Genomic DNA, 17,580 nt, shown 5'->3' with positions numbered 1-17,580 from the left:
CAAGGTCCCAGGGACTGCCTCCTTTTACGCAAATTGAGTCCCAAGCCTGTGTCAACAAGCCATTTGTATGCATGCCATTTGCCATGATGCAAATGACTTGCATCAGAGGATGTGATGTCAGGTCTAAGGCGAAAGGATCAGAAAGGGTGTATGCCAGTCCGGCTTCAGCCAAGAACACTCTAGCGTCATGCCCTCCAAAGTCAAAGATAGGAAGAGACAGCCTCACACGACCAGAGCCCAGGGCAGCCTCAGAACATTTCATGTGTTACGCATGCAGGGCTGCATACCAGTCATGTGTTCAGAACACCCACAAATCCTTGTGTCCCTGCCTGGGGAAGCAATAGTCATGCTGAATTCAGAAAATTCCAAATCAGTAACTCAAGATCAATGCAGAAATAAAGTTGCATTATTGGTTTCTAAAAACTGACCTCCTTTCTTCTTCCTCAGTTCTTTTAACCGTGTTAATCCCAGAGATCAATATGTTGTGATGATCCACTTCTACACCTTCAACATTCGTTTCCTCCATTATTTATGCTGTTGTGAGAACATGGGACTACGTGGGAAATTCCTCCCTTTTCTCACTCTAAAGAATAAAGAGGATACTAGCTGGAAAGAACCCCAATACTCCTCAACATCCAAAACGTCTATGACTAGGACAAGAGTCACACTTAACAGACTTCTATGGCCCTGGAGCATCAGGGATTTTAGGGCAGTGAAACTATTATTCTATATGATTCTATAACGGTGGGTACATAGCATTATACCTTTGTCAAAACCCGTGTTAGAGGATAAATCTCTTTCTTTATAATTTTATCTCATCAGTCTTAAATACAAAGATTCTCAATATCAGAACTAAAGAAATTAAAAGTAGTTTCAAAAAGAAATCTCACCCCCGCCCCGACAATTATAGTCATCTCCTTACAGAGACGATGGAGAAAGGGTGCGAGACAGGACAATGGATAAGGAGGTGTAAAAAGGACTTGGATCTTTGGAAAAGGAAAGGAGATGTGGGAGATTGAGAGAGAAAGCTTTATAGGAGAGAGAAAATGAGTAATAGGTTTGGTGAGGTGATAAAGAGGAAAGAATCAGAAATAGAACTAGTACTGAAACTGATCTGGGGTTTAAGAAGCACGTGCTACATAAACCCAAGAATTTTGGTTGATGGAAAACCATGGCTTAAAACAGTGACAGATGGCTCGTGACACTCCACTGAGTTCACAGAAAAGAAAGGAATAAAGACCAAGAAATTCTAAACCAGGTCTTATTAAAAATTCTTATGATGGGGGCTGGCCCCGTGGCCGAGTGGTTAAGTTCGCGCGCTCCGCTCCAGGCGGCCCAGTGTTTCGTTGGTTCGAATCCTGGGCGCGGACATGACACTGCTCATCAAACCACGCTGAGGCGGCGTCCCACATGCCACAACTAGAAGGACCCACAACGAAGAATATACAACTATGTACCGGGGTGGGGGGGGGGGCTTTGGGGAGAAAAAGGAAAAAATAAAATCTTTAAAAAAAAAAAAATTCTTATGATGTTTGTCAGAGAACTCTTTTATCTTATAAGCAGCCAAGACGCAGGGGTTCTCAAACCTGACTGTGCACCACCATGCCCTGGGGAGCTTGTTCAAATGGATTCCTAGCCCGGGACTCAGATTCCGATTCAGCAGGGCTGGGGTGGAGCTGGGAAATTTGCATTTTTGACAAGCTCCCAGGTGCTGCTGGTGTTGCTGGCCTAGAGGCCATACTTTGAGAACCACAGCTCACACCCTGAGTCAGACTCTCCACGAGGATTGCTTCAAGCTTTCTCCGAAAGAGTTTTAATTAATCCCTACTGAAATAGAACTTTTTTTCCAAATAATATAAGCTGCATCATGTGCATTGATCATCCATTGAACAAACGTTTACAAAGTGTGTACCACTTGCCAAAGCTCAAACTCAGCACAGAAAAGGATTCAAGACACAAAGACCCAAGAGCAGGAAGTTGACTTGAGGCAGTCCAGGGTCTAAACTGAATTCCTATGCTCTCCTTCACTCTTCACTCTTTCACTCATGTGAAAATGTCTCTACCTCTTGTCCCCCAAATGCAACGTGCAACATTACAAAGGGTTACGAATCCACCAGGGATGTAGGATTTATATCAAGTTCTCGAACGCACAATTTTACAAACAACACAGAAGATTGAAACAGTAAGTCCAAATAAAGTAAGCCTTAGAAAATGAGAATGGAATTAGATGCAGCAAAATTGAACCAGTTTCTTAGACTATGGTTTGAGATTCTAGAGAAAAGTTGCCAAGGTGAGGAAAGATGCCAGCAAGAAAACAGGTCATAGAACTGAAAACTGAAACCATGTCTACAATTGAGTTTTCTTTTATTGGTTGCTTAAAAAAACAAAAACACAGCAGCGAATGTTGAAAGTACTCCACACCTTAGAGTCTTAATTCATTCTGCAATAACTTTAGCTAATAGAACAGGATTTTCAGCCAAAGCCCAAGGCCGTCCATAGTCGGAAATGTTACTCAGCAAACAGAGTGGCCTGAACACATTATTACCAAAAGGAACAACCAGGAAACAAATGGGAATCGTGACAGTATAACAGCTGATGTTTTCCAATTTTTCCAGTTCCTCTACTAGATGTTGACATTGTATTAACAATTTAGTCTTCTCTTCTCATTTTGATTATCTCTACAACCCTGGAGAATTATTACCTCTTTGCACAGCAGGCTGTTACTTCTAGAATTCGCCCAGAGAATATACACTTAGATAGTTGTTAAACTCCTAGTAACTCAGGAAAATCCCTTCTCTCTTCAATCCAGCCATCCTCCCAAACCCGTATGCTAAATGAAAGTGCTAGGGTTTTTGTGAAAGCATTAGATTCTGAGTCTCACCTCCTCTGAAATTCCCTTTTAGTAGGTCTGAGATTTACTTTGGGATTTATATTTTCAACAAATACCTCTAAATATTTCTGATGATCAGTCCACAGAGAAGTCTTTGGCACCACTGTTAATGGAAAGGAGGAGTGTATATATTCAGCTGGTTTGACTAGGAACCATCTGCTCCATTTTGCAGCTGGAGATGAATGCCATCATAGCACTGCCTGCCCGCCCCAAAAAACTTGTACCAATACAACTGGAAACTACCTGTGTGCCTGTCAACCTGGTTTGGCTCCAAGTAATGGAAAGCCAACCTTCACACGTGAAAAAGTCAAATGCACTGGTACGTACTGATAAAGCCCAGTGCCTACAGACACGCATATGAAGTCCACATGTTAGGTTTATTAACTTACTGCGACAAAGAAGCACACCTCCCATGGGGAGGCCTGGGTGTCTCAGTAAGATGCTAGGCTGGGCTTCTTGAAGGGTCTGGCCTCCTGCCAGGTGGCTTTGTGGAGAGCTAAGACAGCAAGGGTTTCTTCTGTAAATGGTGCTGTCAAGAAATGAGGGCAATCTGATGATTGGGTATCTTGAGTATTAGGTAGGAGATGAGAATAAGGAAGTCAGGTAAGAGCTGTCCTGGGTTCAGAAGCAGAAGCATCCATTTCAGCCAGGAAAGTGGAACGTTTAGGAATTTGTTAGAAATATAAACTGCCAGCTCCCACCCCAGACCTATTGAATGGAAATCTCTGGGAGTGGGGCCCAGCAGTCTGCTTCAACAAGCTCTCCAGGCAGTGCTGATGCACACGAGAGTTTGAGAACTACTGTCTCAGGCCAACTTACATCATACTCTGAAAATGGGGCACAGTACACATCATAAATATCATATCAATGGGGCCCAGTGGTGTAGTAGTTAAGTTCACACCCTCTGCTTAGGCAGCCCGGAGTTTGCAGATTTGGGTCTGGGGTGTATACCTACACACCGATCATCAAGCCGTGCTGAGGTGGCGTCCCACATGTAGAATAGAGGAAGACCGGCGTAGATGTTAACTCAGCAACAATCTCCCTCAAGCAAAAAGAGGAAGATTGGCAATAGATGTTGGCTCAGGGCCAATCTTCTTCACCAAAAACTTAATTAATTAAAAATCCTTGGGGTTGGCCCCGTGGCCGAGTGGTTAAGTTCGCGCGCTCCGCTGCAGGCGGCCCAGTGTTTCGTCAGTTCAAATCCTGGGCGCGGACATGGCACTGCTCATCAGACCACGCTGAGGCAGCGTCCCACATGCCACAACTAGAAGAATCCACAACGAAGAATACACAACTATGTACCGGGGGGCTTTGGGGAGAAAAAGGAAAAAATAAAATCTTTAAAAAAAAAAAAAAATCCCATCAAGAATTCTTGCCCACCAACGCTGGTGATAGGTTATACTATATTTTTATATAATAAAACAGGGTCCATGGCTAGTATAGTGAATAGTCTCTAGAGATGAAATAAGGACTTAGAGAGAACTAGTTAGGAACTTTTGAAGGCAAACACTCTTCATTAATGTTATTGTCTCCCTGGGTCTCCAAAACATTTTTTCTTTTCTTTTTTACAAAACATGATTCTATTTCACTGTTAGATACTTGCTGCTACAGGAATCTGAGAAGACAAATGGGGAGAATTTTTTCATCTCGTAAGGTCAGGTAATTCTCTCTCCAACGTCTTTTCATTCTTAGAAATCAATCCTGACTGTTTTATACTTTTATTTGTTAAAAATAAATTTTTAAGAGACTATGAACCCCAGATGAGTTTCACGCCGTCACCACCTTGTGTACTGGGCGTGAAAAAGTGCAGACGTGAAATACACTTCAGTCTCTTGTAACAGTTTTGACTATGCTGGGAGGGAGATTTTTCTCCAATTGTGAACTCAAATGTACCAACCCTATTTACTCATCAGATACCCACCAAATCAAATGCTGCTTTTTAAACTGCAAGATGATAACTAAAACATCGTGAGGTGTGTACAGAAATTCTCTGTACTACCTTTACAACTCTTTTGTAAATTGGGTGGGGAGGTGACTATTTGCCCTATGGTATCCCTGGAGTGGGGCAATCCCATATACACATGAATTTAGTTCTTACGCTCTCTGCTCTTTTCATTTCACATATTTGCCTATTTTCATATCAGGAACAAATTATTTAATGAATGCAGCTTTACATGTTTTAATAATTCATAGGGAAAGTACTTTATCATTAGTCATCTCTTTAAAAATTTGTTATATTCTGATTTTCTTTTTGTGTACAGAAATTTCCTCTTCTGAATTTCAGTTGAGCGTGCCTTTCATTAAAACTAAATACATTGAATGCCACAAAATATCACTCAAGTGTTCAATTCAGATATTAAATCTCTTACCACTCAGATTTTTTTCCATATAGTCTTTTCCTGAGAAGAATTATTGGAAAACTGTATTAACCATCTATAAATGCATAATTAGCCCTAAGTTAATGTCATGGTCACATCAACTATCAGCCACTCAAGGTCTTATAAGTCCAAGTTAAATAGACATATTTCTATGAAGCCCAGATCTCTGTGGTATAAAGAAAATGATCAAATCACCTCTGCTGTGCTTCTTCCTAGCTGAATTCCACACGTTAGCAGAGTAACAGCGGACGCATCTGCTCTGCCTTGGCGAGGCTGTCACACAGGTGTGGAGATGGAAATCCTACACTCTCTTTAAATATTTGAACTCCTTTCTTATGTTTTGACACCTTTTCATGCTTCGTGATTCTCAAACGTGGCTATACATTAGAATGGTTTGGAGGGCTTTAAAAAATGTACTGATACCTGGGTCTCAGTTGAATCAGAATCTCTGAGGATAGAGCCCTATTGTCTATATTTTTTAACTTATCAAAAGGTTCTGGCGCACAAGGGTGTTTGAGAACCATTATGAATGGCTCCCCGGGTCTCCTCTCAATCATCTGGATAGCGGGCCAGTCTGCTGGAATCCACTGTGAGTGGAGAGAGCTGGCATTTAGCTGGATGATATAGCTATCAACTGGACAGATTTTCTGTTAGCTCCTACAAATGGAAGGTACATCAATGTATGGACAAGCTGACAAAATATTCTCTAGGTACGTGAGTAAGGAGTGCAAAAGCCGTCTCAGAAACCGTTTTGGAAAGACTTAGCTGAATCCCAAACGTGATCTTGTTTTCACCTGAGGCTGGAAGCCAATTCATTCCCCTCTAGCCCTGCCTCCTCATGCCTGGACTAGTTTAAATAGCACCTGACTTGCCAGTTCCTCAGACATTTTGGAGGATTTCTTTCTGACAACATGTTCACCTGAGGTATTTCAAGGGACTTTCACTATTATTTTCCATTCTAATTAGTCAGCTCCTTTGAAGCCAGTTGTATTAAATTATATTTTCCGTGAAAAAAATAAACACTTCATCCAGATTTTCTAGTTTATGTTCATGGACTTCAGCAAATTGTTTCAATAAGTTTTCTTCTTTGCAGTTAATTCCATTTCCACACCAAGTCTGCTATACTCTGATTTTCTTTTTGTGTACAAAAATTTCCCTTTTTTCTGCATTTCAATTAAGCATGCCTTTCATTAATACTAAATACATCAAATGCCACGAAATATCACTCAAGTGTTCAATTCAGATAGTAAATCTCTTACCACTCAGATTTTTTTCCATATAGACTTGTCCTGAGAAGAATTATTGGAAAACTGTATTAACCGTCTATAAATGCATAATTAACCCTAAGTCAATGTCATGGTCACATGAACTATCAGCCATTCAAGGTCTTATACGTACGAGATAAATAGCTCTTTAGAGCTCTCGTCTCCTTAGTTTCGTGTATTTGAACTGTCATAAACTAGGAGAGGTGAATTTACTTTTTTTTTAACTTTTAAGATTTGCTTTATACCTTTTTAATCTTTTCTTTATGAAGGGAATATTTCTATTTGCTGTTGGGGTATAACACTTGAAGTCAGCTTTAAAGTCAACTTGTTTAGTTATCTTTTTCTCTAATTAAACCTGTCAGATGTTCAGTTTATGACCCTGCACATAATGGGTAAAAAAACCTGAAGAGATTATAAACTTCAACAAAGTTAGGTTTGTAACATAATTTTCCACACCTCACACAAAGCCTGGATGTGGATTGCTTTACAAGTGGTCTTTAATGAACTTCAGGGCACATAGAGTACGAGTTACCCAATTTGGGCCAGGAACAGAATGGAGGACTCACCAACCCATTCTCTTGAGGCTAGAATAACCATGACACAAATTTGGGTAGTGAAAAAGTGATTTTTGTCCCATTCCACCGACAAATATAGATGTCATCCTTCTACAAAATGTGTTAGCTAATAAAATCCAACAAGGTATCAAAAAAGAAAAAAAATTTATGATAGGTATTCTCTTGGCTACCTGTATGCAGTAGCATAGAGAGTGAATGGCCCTCCACTTTGACAAACTAGAGTGAGGGACCCACAGAGTCATGAGCAATGATCCCTGAGACTCTGCCCAACTCTAAAGGGCTCCAACGGATTCTCCTGTCCCCTTCAAGTGAGGAAGTAGAGACTTTCAAAATTACAAAAAAAAAAAAAAAAAAAAAAAAAAATCCTTAGCCATCTAAAATTAGGCAAGTCTACCACCTAGTGACCAAATGTGAGCATTTCTCAGTCATTTGGTCTGACTTAATTAGAATCATTAATTATTCATAAGTTTATATTCAACAAACGTGCAATGTTCACATACCAGACACAATGCTAGGCATCGGAGATACTAAAACCAGAGAGGCAGAGTTATTGCCCTACAGGTATGCACAGGGCACTAGAAGGGAAGAGACAACTAAGTGAACGAATAAGTAAATCACAGGGCAGTAGTTGCTATAAGTAACCTACACCCAACGCTCTGGTTCACCCTTAATTTTAAACAAATCAGAACCTGAGTCTGGGCACAGCAAACCCAAGTTCTTCATTGGTTACAGCCGGTGACCAAAAAGAAAAAAACGAAGAAAAAGGAAAACCAAATGAAAAGTAGCAACAGTGGCTTTTACAATGATTTTCACTTAACTCTCCCAGAAACACTACACAGTTGTTTAGATGTTCACTTTCCCAAGTTTCCAAAACTGACTTTTATAGTACCTCCTGGCATCTTAAGGATACAGAGTAGATAAACTCTTACTTTCTTTTTTGCTGAGGAAGATTGGCCCTGAGCTAACATCTGTGCCCATCTTCCTCTACTTTATATGTGGGATGCCTGCCACAGCATGGCTTGTCAAGCGGTGCGTAGGTCCACACCTGGATCTGAACTGGCGAACCCTGAGCCGCCGAAGCGGAGTGCATAAGCCACCCGGCAGGCCCCAATAAACTCTTACGTTTTTAGATGATAATTTATACATACATATTTGAAAGTCAGCTGCAAACTATTTAAGAAAGAGAAGCCTCAGAACATGTGCATTCACAAGCTAGGGTGAAATGTGGTAGCAAAGTGGTTTAAAGCAAGCGTTTTGAATGAGATGGTCCTGGTGTGTGTCCCAAGTTGGCTGCTTACCCAGGAGGACTATTAAAACTCTATGCCCCAGCAGCTTCCCCTGCAAAATGGCAAGAGCAGTAGTGCCCTCTTCAGACGACTGTGGTGCTGAGTGTGAGACAGGAGGTACACAAACCATCTAGCAAGTGCCGGGCAGAGCGAAGGTGCAATAAGCACGGACATCCTTACTCTTGTGAAGAAGTTACGTGGATTGCTTCGGGGAAGACAGTCCCCAACGGCACAGACTCCTTTCCTTACGCAGCAGAATCTCAGAGTAAACACTGCTTGAGCTGGGTCCCTCTGCAACTGTTAGGGCCAGAGGTGAGTCATTTTGTATCCACCTGCTTTTAGTTCTCTCAGCTGGAAAATTCATCTCCCAAGGCCAATAGGCTGGGCCCTGCTATAATGTAGCCAAGTCAGCTGCCAGGGAGACAAAAGAGAACATGCAGATGTTTGCTCGTAGAACCATTTTAACAGTAAGGCAGCGGGGAAAGGAGTAAGCGGGTGTATTCTCAGATGTTGTAGTTACAAAAGTAAGGGTTGAGCATGAAAGGAAATTCACTTGGGGGATTAGTTTTTCTGCAATTAGCAATTCAACATCACCAATTCATTTCAACTAATATATTGCCCCTTGTAAAAAAAAAATGGAAAAAGTGAGTTTAACTTATGAATTTTTGAATGTCTAAAACGATATTTATATATAATTACAACTTTCTAATTCTATTTAGACAAGTAGACTTATGGTCAAACTCTTCAAAATTCCATGAACCAGAAACACTAGCATCACTTGGAGCTTGCTAGCAAAGCAGAATCTCAGTCCTCATCCCTCACCTTCTGAATATGAATCTGTATTGTAATAAGATCTCCAGATAATTTGCATACACATTAAAGCTGGAGAAACGCTGATACAAGTTATGGCGCTTGCATATTGCAGTACCAGGTTCAGAACACTAGGAAGAGCCATTTCATCAAATTTCCTATACTTTTTAATGGTGACTTTCGAAATATCGCTATAAGCCGTTTTTGCAATTAAATTTTCCCCCATTAGAATAACATTTTTCTCTTTAAAAGAAAACAGATAATACAAAAATCTTATGTATAATACACAAGTTGTATTTGATGAATGATTGTGGAGAAGAAATGTTTTAAAATTTCTCTATTAGTGTCTAAAATATTTTAGAAAGACTAAAACAATTATTGTCCTAAAAGTCCAGGTAAAATTTGAAAATGATATGACATTATTTGTATTATAGGTGGAGATGGAGCTACAATAAAAATAAGTAAATTAAGTTGAAAAACTTTTGCTTTAAACTATGGATGTGTGTACGTGTGTGTATAATTTATTTCAAGAAGCACACTCATTAAAGAAATGTGAAATGATCTAAAAACAAGGATGGCGTCATTTTATAATGATATAAATAAACTATGATGAACCTTTAACCCATTAAATTTCATCATCAAAAACATCTAGTCAAGGTCACCGGTAAAAATGAACTTCCTGCTTCTTTCCTTTAGAATAAACAAAGAAATGTATAAATTGAGACTTCAGGCTTACGAGCTACAGGGAACTCTTAGGCCAGGCTAAGTGACAAAAGAGAGCACTTCCAACAGCTCCTTGCCCCGTGCTCCAGGGCCACACAGCACGCTGCCACGGGCCACGATCCCCTGGTTCCAGTCTCCACACAGCAAGGACTGCTGAACGCTTCCAGGAGGGTGAAACACTAGCAGCTCCTTGAAGCACTTTTGTCTTCTCCCCCTCCAGGTCTTCGGAGCAGGCTTCTGGCAGACAGGCGCCCAGCTTGTGTTGGGCCTAAGTACACTGGGAGAATTATGGGAATCTTTTCTTTCGCACCAGTCGATCGGCTCATGGTCCTCCTTCAGTTAGCATGAATATTCATCTCTTATGTTACTGCTGTAAGATGCAAATGACTGCGGATGGATGAAGAAACCTGACAGAGAAAGGAGAAATTCAGAGAAGTAGTTCATAAGCATATGAAATCTGCACAACCTTACTAATGATGAAATAATCATCAAAGAATCCAGTGTTGCGAGAATGTGTGGAGCGGGGTTCTCTGTAGCATCATCGGTAGGACTGTATTTTGGCCCAGGCTCTTAGAGCGCAGCTTGACAGTATTTGCCAAATAAAAAATACTCATACTTCTTGGCTCAAAGCCATATTCTAAGCTATAAATGGTATTCTGACACCTGAAGCCTGACAAACTTGCCTGCAAATGCAGACAGACAGCAAGCTCCCCAAATTACTTTCATTTTCCTGAGTGCCTGCCACCTAGGTTGACGCTATTTATTCTCATCTTACAGAAAAAAACAAAGCGAACAGAACTTTGGTCCTTGTAGCCAATGAATCTTCAAATCAAGATTTCAAAATATTGTTCGAATATTTCCCTTAGAAATACCAAATAGCATCAAAAGCAAATGCAAGGGAAAGGGGCTGATGGTGTTCGACGGTTAAAGTGTCTTACATTTTTTGGAAAAGGATTGTGAAATAAAGGCTTTTCTGGAGGGCACAGTGACCCCATGGGCCAGCTGAGCCACACTGCCTGCTGCCTGCCCTGTGATTACTCAGGCCATCAGAAGTGGAGAGGGTGTCCTGGTCCTGGCTCCACTCCCTATTCCAACAGCTCCTCCACAGCGAGAACCTTTTCCATCTCCCAGCAAGCTCTCAGGGTGCGGGGAGGGGGGGGGGGGGTTAGGTGTCACCGTCAGAAAGAGAAGTAGTGTTGCAAGTCTATCACAATACAAAAAACAACCAATGAGGCTGTTTGGGCTTTCCAAGCACACTACATAATAACCGGCCTAGTTAAATAATGAGACACGGAAAAAATAAGAAAACAAAAGTTACTTAGACACCTGCACTGAACCATAAGGAATGTCCCTCACTTGCTGCGACTCTGACCTGGTCTGAACCCTAGCTCCGTGGTTAGTGTATTCACTGTCACTGGGAGCAGAGCAGATCTCAGGGGAAACTAAAGAAAAACCACTTCACTGATTCATCCCTCTCCTGATAGACAACTTCCCCCATCACAAATTTCTTGTGAAAGCATGCAAATGGTAAAGTGCATTCGCTCATTTTACCTTGTCTTCCAGGCGCCCTGCTCGATCTCCAAAACTGAGATAAAAAGGCGCATTTTTATAAAACACTCATAATTTGCTACAAGTATGTCTTAAAAGCAAGAAATAACTGACATTTACTGAGTGCTGACGCTGTACAGGCCTAGATCTAAGCTCTTCTGTAAAGGAACTCAGCCTCACAGCGAGCCTCAGCTCATGGGAAGGGATACCTCGGCGGTTCTGAGGCACCGTGCTCAGCCTGCGCCTGCGCGGCGTGAGTGAGCCTTCCGCCCGCGCCTGCGCGGGGCGCTCATCGTCCCACCTGCGCAAACAGTTGTTTTCCTGGTGGCATAAGGGGATGCCCACCGGCTGGCAGAAAAAAAAAAAAAAACCCTCGAGGAATATTTGGAAGGGCTGTGGCTGTGCTCTGAAAGCTTCGTGACACCTCTGGTAAGGTCCGGAAAGCAGCAGCACCAAAACTTGGAGAAGGGGTCTCCGAGTCTCGACGCAAGACCAGGAGAAAAGGGTGGAGCCGTCTTTGAGGTGGCTATGATGGGCCAGAGAATAGCAGCCGGGTTGTGGAGACACGGGGACATCATTGACCAGGCCAACGAGAGATTCCGGAAAGTTGGGCTCTGAATAGAGAAAGATCTGGAAGTATCCAAATTTACATTCATATTTTCCTTCTTGTGTGTATAAGATTGAAATGATAAAAACCTGACTCTAAATCGATTTAATAAGGATTTCTTAGAAAATAGAAAATTGAAGCGATGAGACAGTACTGTGTCATAGAGCAATTGGCAGTGTTTTTTCTTAGTGGCTTATAAAAATAGCAGTACATCTTACAATTGACACATTTTAGACTTGTTGAAATATGGCCCTATTTAGGTTGATTTTACAGGTGAGGAATGGAGGCACAGAGAGGTTAAACAACTTGTTCAAGGTTGCACAGCTAGTTGGTGATAGGATGTGAACAAAACAGGCTGCCTCCAGGGCCTGTACTCTGACTACCCAGGTGTGTGCTCATTACCCACCTCGGTTGGGTTCTGCGCTGGGTTCTGGCTGGCCTCCTCCTGCGTGGCCTCCTCCTGCCTGGCTTGCCTTTGATCCTGCCCGTTTTCTGAACCCAGTTCTCCAGGCTTCCCCGATAGTTTGAGTTCAGTGCACAGTCTCTGCTTGAATCAGCCAGGGTCAGTGTCTTTTGCCGATGAACACGCCGGTGAATGATGGGTGCAGGAGATCTCTCCAGGAAGTGACTGTGCGCTCGTGAGGTCTTCCGTTTGTTGAGGAGGGCTGAGCCCTGTGGCGTGGGGGGTGAGCTCTGGGGCCTAAATGGGCTCCTTTGCTTTGTCTTTTTCTCTTCAAGTTCTGCAGTGTTGGTGACGGCATTGGACCTTCCAGATTTCCCAGTGAAACTCAACTCACGTGTTTGCTGTTGGTGCCGTCATGTCTACGTTGACGCCGTTTCCTTAATGGAGTGAGTGCCGCTGGGCAGTTGCAAACATTTATGCGCTCACAGTACCCAGACTGGATTATCTGCCTTTAGCGCACTCTGAGTTTTCCTCTGTAGTAATTCAGACACTGCTACATTTATTGTTTATGATTATTTGTTTGATATCTGCCTTCCCCATTATGCTAAGTTCACGGGGACAGGGATCTGAGCTGTGTAATGCCTGGTTCTAGGTAAGCGCTCAGGCACCATCTTACTTAGCTGAGATTTTAGAGCCTGAGGGCCACAGAGCGCCTCTGATTATATACTGTTAGTTTACACTAGAGGAAGCAAGCTGAGGTCTGGCAAGAAGATGTCCCTTGTTCTGTGTCACAGCTTGGTGGGGCTGTCTGCGCCAAGATCCGGATTACCTCACTCCCGGGTGCTAGTTCCATCCTTCAGTTCTGGTCTCTGTCTGGGTCCCATTGTATATATCCTTCCTGAATATTCTATAGAGAAGTCGGTGCCAGTTTATTAAGCCTAAACAAATGTGTTTGTAAATGTTACTTTGCAATGGTGCAGCCATGGTTGAGGAGATTGACCAGGTGGAAGCTAAACAATGGATGAAAGTCAAGGTTGAACCCAGGCATCCTGGGAAAGGAGAAAGAGCGAGTAATGAGAAATGGAGCGGCAGCTCAGGAGTGGAGCCACCGCTGCTGCAGAACGGGAGGAGTAAGCTTGTGTTTCAGGACAAAGCTGCTGCTGAGAGGGGCTTAAGTAGCTTCTGAGAAGCGGGGAGACTGGTATGCCTCTTCATCCTTACCCCAAATCTTACAGTATGCCTGGGGGCTCCACCAGAGACAGAGCTCTGCCTGGGGTGGGAAAGTCATGGGGCTGGTTACTGGGTGGAGGGATGGGTTGCTAAGACGTCTCTGAAGATTTAATGTGCTGTTAGGAGAAGGATGGAATCTGAAATCCTGTCATGTGTGGTACCTGCTGGTTCCTTTTCCTAGACCATGCCCTGGAATCACCGTCGTTGGGCCAAAGTGCCCCACTGCAAACAAGGACAGGCTTGACCAGAGTGCCCAGGCGTGGAGGGGGCAGCCTGGGTCACCCACACTAGTGGTGTAGAAAGGAGCTGCTGTCAAATCCTCAGATGGAAACAGTGGAAGTGACTTCAAAAGCAAACTATTTTGCCTCAGAAAAGGTATAAGAGGTGGCAACATTTTGCTACAAAATCCTGCCTGTAATTTCAATTCATATGGAAACAGGAAACAAGGAGATGGGTGAAGCTCTTTAGGAGAACCCCTGTGGAGCCCCATGAAGATACTGGGGCTGTACTAAAGATGGTAGAAGTCTGTGTTTGCTGCTTGTCATACTGGCCTTCTGCTTGACCCTTGGGGGAGATAGGGTTTGGGGGATGCACAGGACAGGAATTTGAGGACACGTGTGAGGACAGCTGCCGGCTCCACCTGCAATTCAACCCAGCTGCTGTCACCTTTTAACAGAAAGCCTGGTAAGAACTCTAGCTGCTTGCAGTGTCGTGAGTGTGTGAGAGTGTGTGTGTGTGTACGTGCGTGCATGCTTGTGTGAGGGAGGGAGAGAGCACCCCTAGGAAACCTGGAGCCTAAGCAAACCATGAGGTCCTATTTTATGAAAAGGAGAGGAGCTTATTAGCCACCTGAGGAGCCTAATCATGTGAATGGGAAACACTGACCAATGGAACACATGAAAGTTGGGAGGTCAAAGCTGTAAACTAGGTGGACGGGGCAGCCAGTGTGTCGGCAAGAGTCCCTGCTAAAAATATGGATTATTATAAAGATCCTCAAAAAGTTTGAAGCTCAGCTTCAGCTTTTGATAGATTCATTGTCTATCACACTAGCAAGCCAATTAATCCATCGTAGTTTTTCTTATTTATGAATGATGACACTAGCAGGTTCTGGAGTGAGATTTTGTGGATGAGTATCCGTTATGCCATTAAGACACAAGGATGAGATAAGGAGTCAGTGTAGTATTTGAAAGAAGAGGAAACGTCAAAGAAGTTTTGCTTGGAGTGGCGGCGGCCATCAGCGGCACATTGGGGAGGCACCTGCCCGGTGTGCTGGCTGCCCTCTTCCCTTGGACCACTCTCTCCTCTGGCATGTAGAGCATCAGACGTGTCTCAGGTGTGCACCGCCTCCGACTGCTGATCACCTAGCAGTTGTGGCCTTTTTCTTTAGTAAGTCTTTTCTGAGCGGTAACGTTTGGAATGGCTGCTGGAGAAGTAAAGGCTCCCGCACTATGGCGATGGTTATGCCCCTGATGCTCCCCGGCCTCCCGTGGGGGCACGAGGCGGGTGGGTGAGCCAGGCAGCAAGGTCCTGCTCATGTCCCTTCAAGATACTGAAGCGCCTTTATAGTTATTTGACAACCTCCATCCCTCGCCTAGGAGCTATGAACTGGCTTGTCTGTTTGCTTTATAAAATGCCTGTGTTCTCTTAAAATCCTTTCTGGGTAAGATTTTTTTCATTGGTTTTCATGGTGATGTTCACATAGTCAGAAACCATAGGCAAATTCACTTAAAAAAAAGATAATCTCTTACAAATGGTTCTGTTTCTTTCTCTGGCTATTTGGTGTCAAGATGACAAGTGGCTCGTAGGTGTGGGGTCTGTGTAGGAAGTCTCCTACACGGCCACACTGAGAATGTTTATTGTAGAAAGGGAACTTTTGCCCTGTGAAGTCACCTCCTCCGAGTCACCAGTAGCTTTCTGATATTCTATCACAGGAAATTCCTGGTGGTCCACAAAAGCAGTCTTCTGAGTGCAGCTGCAGAGAGAGAGAAAATAATTGCTGAATTTGACAGTAAGGTCTGGGGACCAGTGTTCAGGGGCGGCCTCGCACCTGGCCCCTGAGAAGTGCAAACTGGGAGGCTCTTTGAACAATGTCAGAATAATCCAGGGAACAAAGGTCAACTGACCTCTCATTGTAGTGCATTTAAAGCGGAGAAAAAGCTACTAGAGGATGTCTTTTGTATCCCAACAAGGTGGTGGGGAATTATATTTAGATTTGGTTTCTTTGAAGCTGTAGTAACTGCCCCCACCCCATGCCCCACTTTTACCTACACTTGATGTTAATTATCAAAATCTCAGCTTAAAAGTTTGAGTAAGACAGTGGCATGTTTGAAGCATCAGATTTTGAATGAACAACTGTCTTACATCAGTGATTTCAACTCAGAACACTAAAATGCCTCACTCGCTTTACAGATATTTCTCCATCAACCTCAATTCCTTGTGTGACAAAATCCCTTAATTCTCTGGACCTTAGTTATCTCATCTGTAAAGAAGGGAGGGTCATGAATCTCTAAGGGCTCTTCAAGATTTAAGACCCCAGGATCCGAAGCCTTTCCATGTCCCTACCTAGGGGAGGAGCAGATGCATCTGTTGCACGGATGGGTGAGGAGCCTATACCGTGTGTCTGGGTCATGCCCAGAACTTGTGAATGATGCAGTGCAAGCATCCTTTTCCTGGACTATCCATGGCTCTGACTGTGGCATAAGAATTAGCATTAGCAACACCAGCCTCAAAGAACAGTACAGGCTGAATTAGAGTTGACTTCTCTGAAATAATTCTGAATCTTCATTTAAGGTTGTTTTGGGCTCTTTGAAGACTTCTTTAACAGCTGTTTTCTCCAGAATCCCGTGGAACAAATGTAGGCTTTGCATTCAATCTTCAATGTTCTCTACTGATACGTTTTGAGTGTCTTTTCTGTGTGCCAACTAGCTTGCTTGAGTTGGTCCACCTTGAAGGCCAAAATCTCATTTGGTGTTTTTGAACTGCTGCAATGGGATTAGCCTGAAGAACACTTCAATATCCCCATTATTCTCTCGGCAGAAGATGGAAGGCCAAGGAGAGGCATAAATTCATAGGGCCAAGGCAGTGATGAAGTTGAGAAGGAGTGATTCAATAGTCTTTGTGGCCTTCTGTCGGCAGCCTGCGTTTTCTAGCCATACAACTGGCGGCAGTTACACACCTCCCACCAGCCGCAACAATTCATGGAAATTAATAAATGCATTTATTGGGAGAGGTCATGGGTAAAACAGGAAAATCAGTCCCCCAGCTTCCCAGACAAATACTCTGGGATCGAGTTTCAATAGAAACCAGCAGCCTCCTTCACAGCACTGAGTATTTATAGCAAACAGAAGTGGTTCAGGTTCTTAGGTAGTTCAGGAAGGTTAAGTATGGTTCTTGTGTTTGTTTAGTTAACAAATGTGTTTGGAGGTTTGTCTCACAAAATATCAAGTACTAGAAATTCTAGAATTTGAGAAGACTCAATTAATGAGCCTGATTGTCCTCCTGTCAGATTGTGGTCATAAAGAAACAAAATAATTTTTGCTTAAAATTGACATAGAGTTCAATGGAGTAAGAACAGTCTTCTCAATAAATGCTCCTGGAGGAAGTGAATATTCACATGCAAATAAGTGAAACCAAACCCCTTCCTTATATTATACACAGAATTAACTCAAAATAGATCATAGGTCTAAATCTAAGAGCTAAAGCAATTAAATTTTTAGAAGAAAACAGTAAGTCTCTGTTACCTTGGATCAGTCAATGGTTATTTAGATATGACCCCAAAACCATGAACAACCAAAGAAAAAAATAGATAAATTTGACTGTATCAAAATTTAAACTTTTTGTGCTACAAATGATATATTAGGAAAGT

The 17,580-nt window shown here is 42.8% G+C and overlaps 2 long non-coding RNA genes across 7 annotated transcripts in view; one reads left to right on the top strand and one right to left on the bottom strand.

The window, feature by feature from the left end:
- Positions 1-713: 713 nt before the first annotated feature.
- Positions 714-11,670, bottom strand: LOC123275876 (uncharacterized). Of its 4 annotated transcripts, none has more exons than XR_011493204.1 (4): positions 11,479-11,670; positions 9,941-10,334; positions 8,575-8,805; positions 714-3,419 (listed from the first exon to the last, which is right to left on the bottom strand). It is a non-coding gene; the product is annotated as an uncharacterized lncRNA (long non-coding RNA). The 4 variants fall into 4 exon arrangements; XR_011493205.1 differs by lacking the exon at positions 11,479-11,670 and adding an exon at positions 10,866-11,063; XR_011493203.1 differs by lacking the exons at positions 9,941-10,334; positions 11,479-11,670 and having other exon boundaries at positions 8,575-9,934.
- Positions 11,671-11,752: 82 nt separating this feature from the next.
- LOC106841644 (uncharacterized) overlaps positions 11,753-17,580 on the top strand; it is a 145,409-nt gene continuing 139,581 nt past the window's right edge. For all 3 annotated transcript variants that reach the window (XR_011493208.1, XR_011493207.1, XR_011493206.1), the window contains exon 1: positions 11,753-11,904. This is a non-coding gene — a long non-coding RNA (uncharacterized lncRNA). The remainder of the gene's footprint in view (positions 11,905-17,580) is intronic.

Source organism: Equus asinus, chromosome 12 (genome assembly GCF_041296235.1).
Source record: "Equus asinus isolate D_3611 breed Donkey chromosome 12, EquAss-T2T_v2, whole genome shotgun sequence".
NCBI classification, from domain to species: Eukaryota; Metazoa; Chordata; class Mammalia; order Perissodactyla; family Equidae; genus Equus; species Equus asinus.
This window is presented reverse-complemented; position numbering and strand designations above follow the sequence as displayed.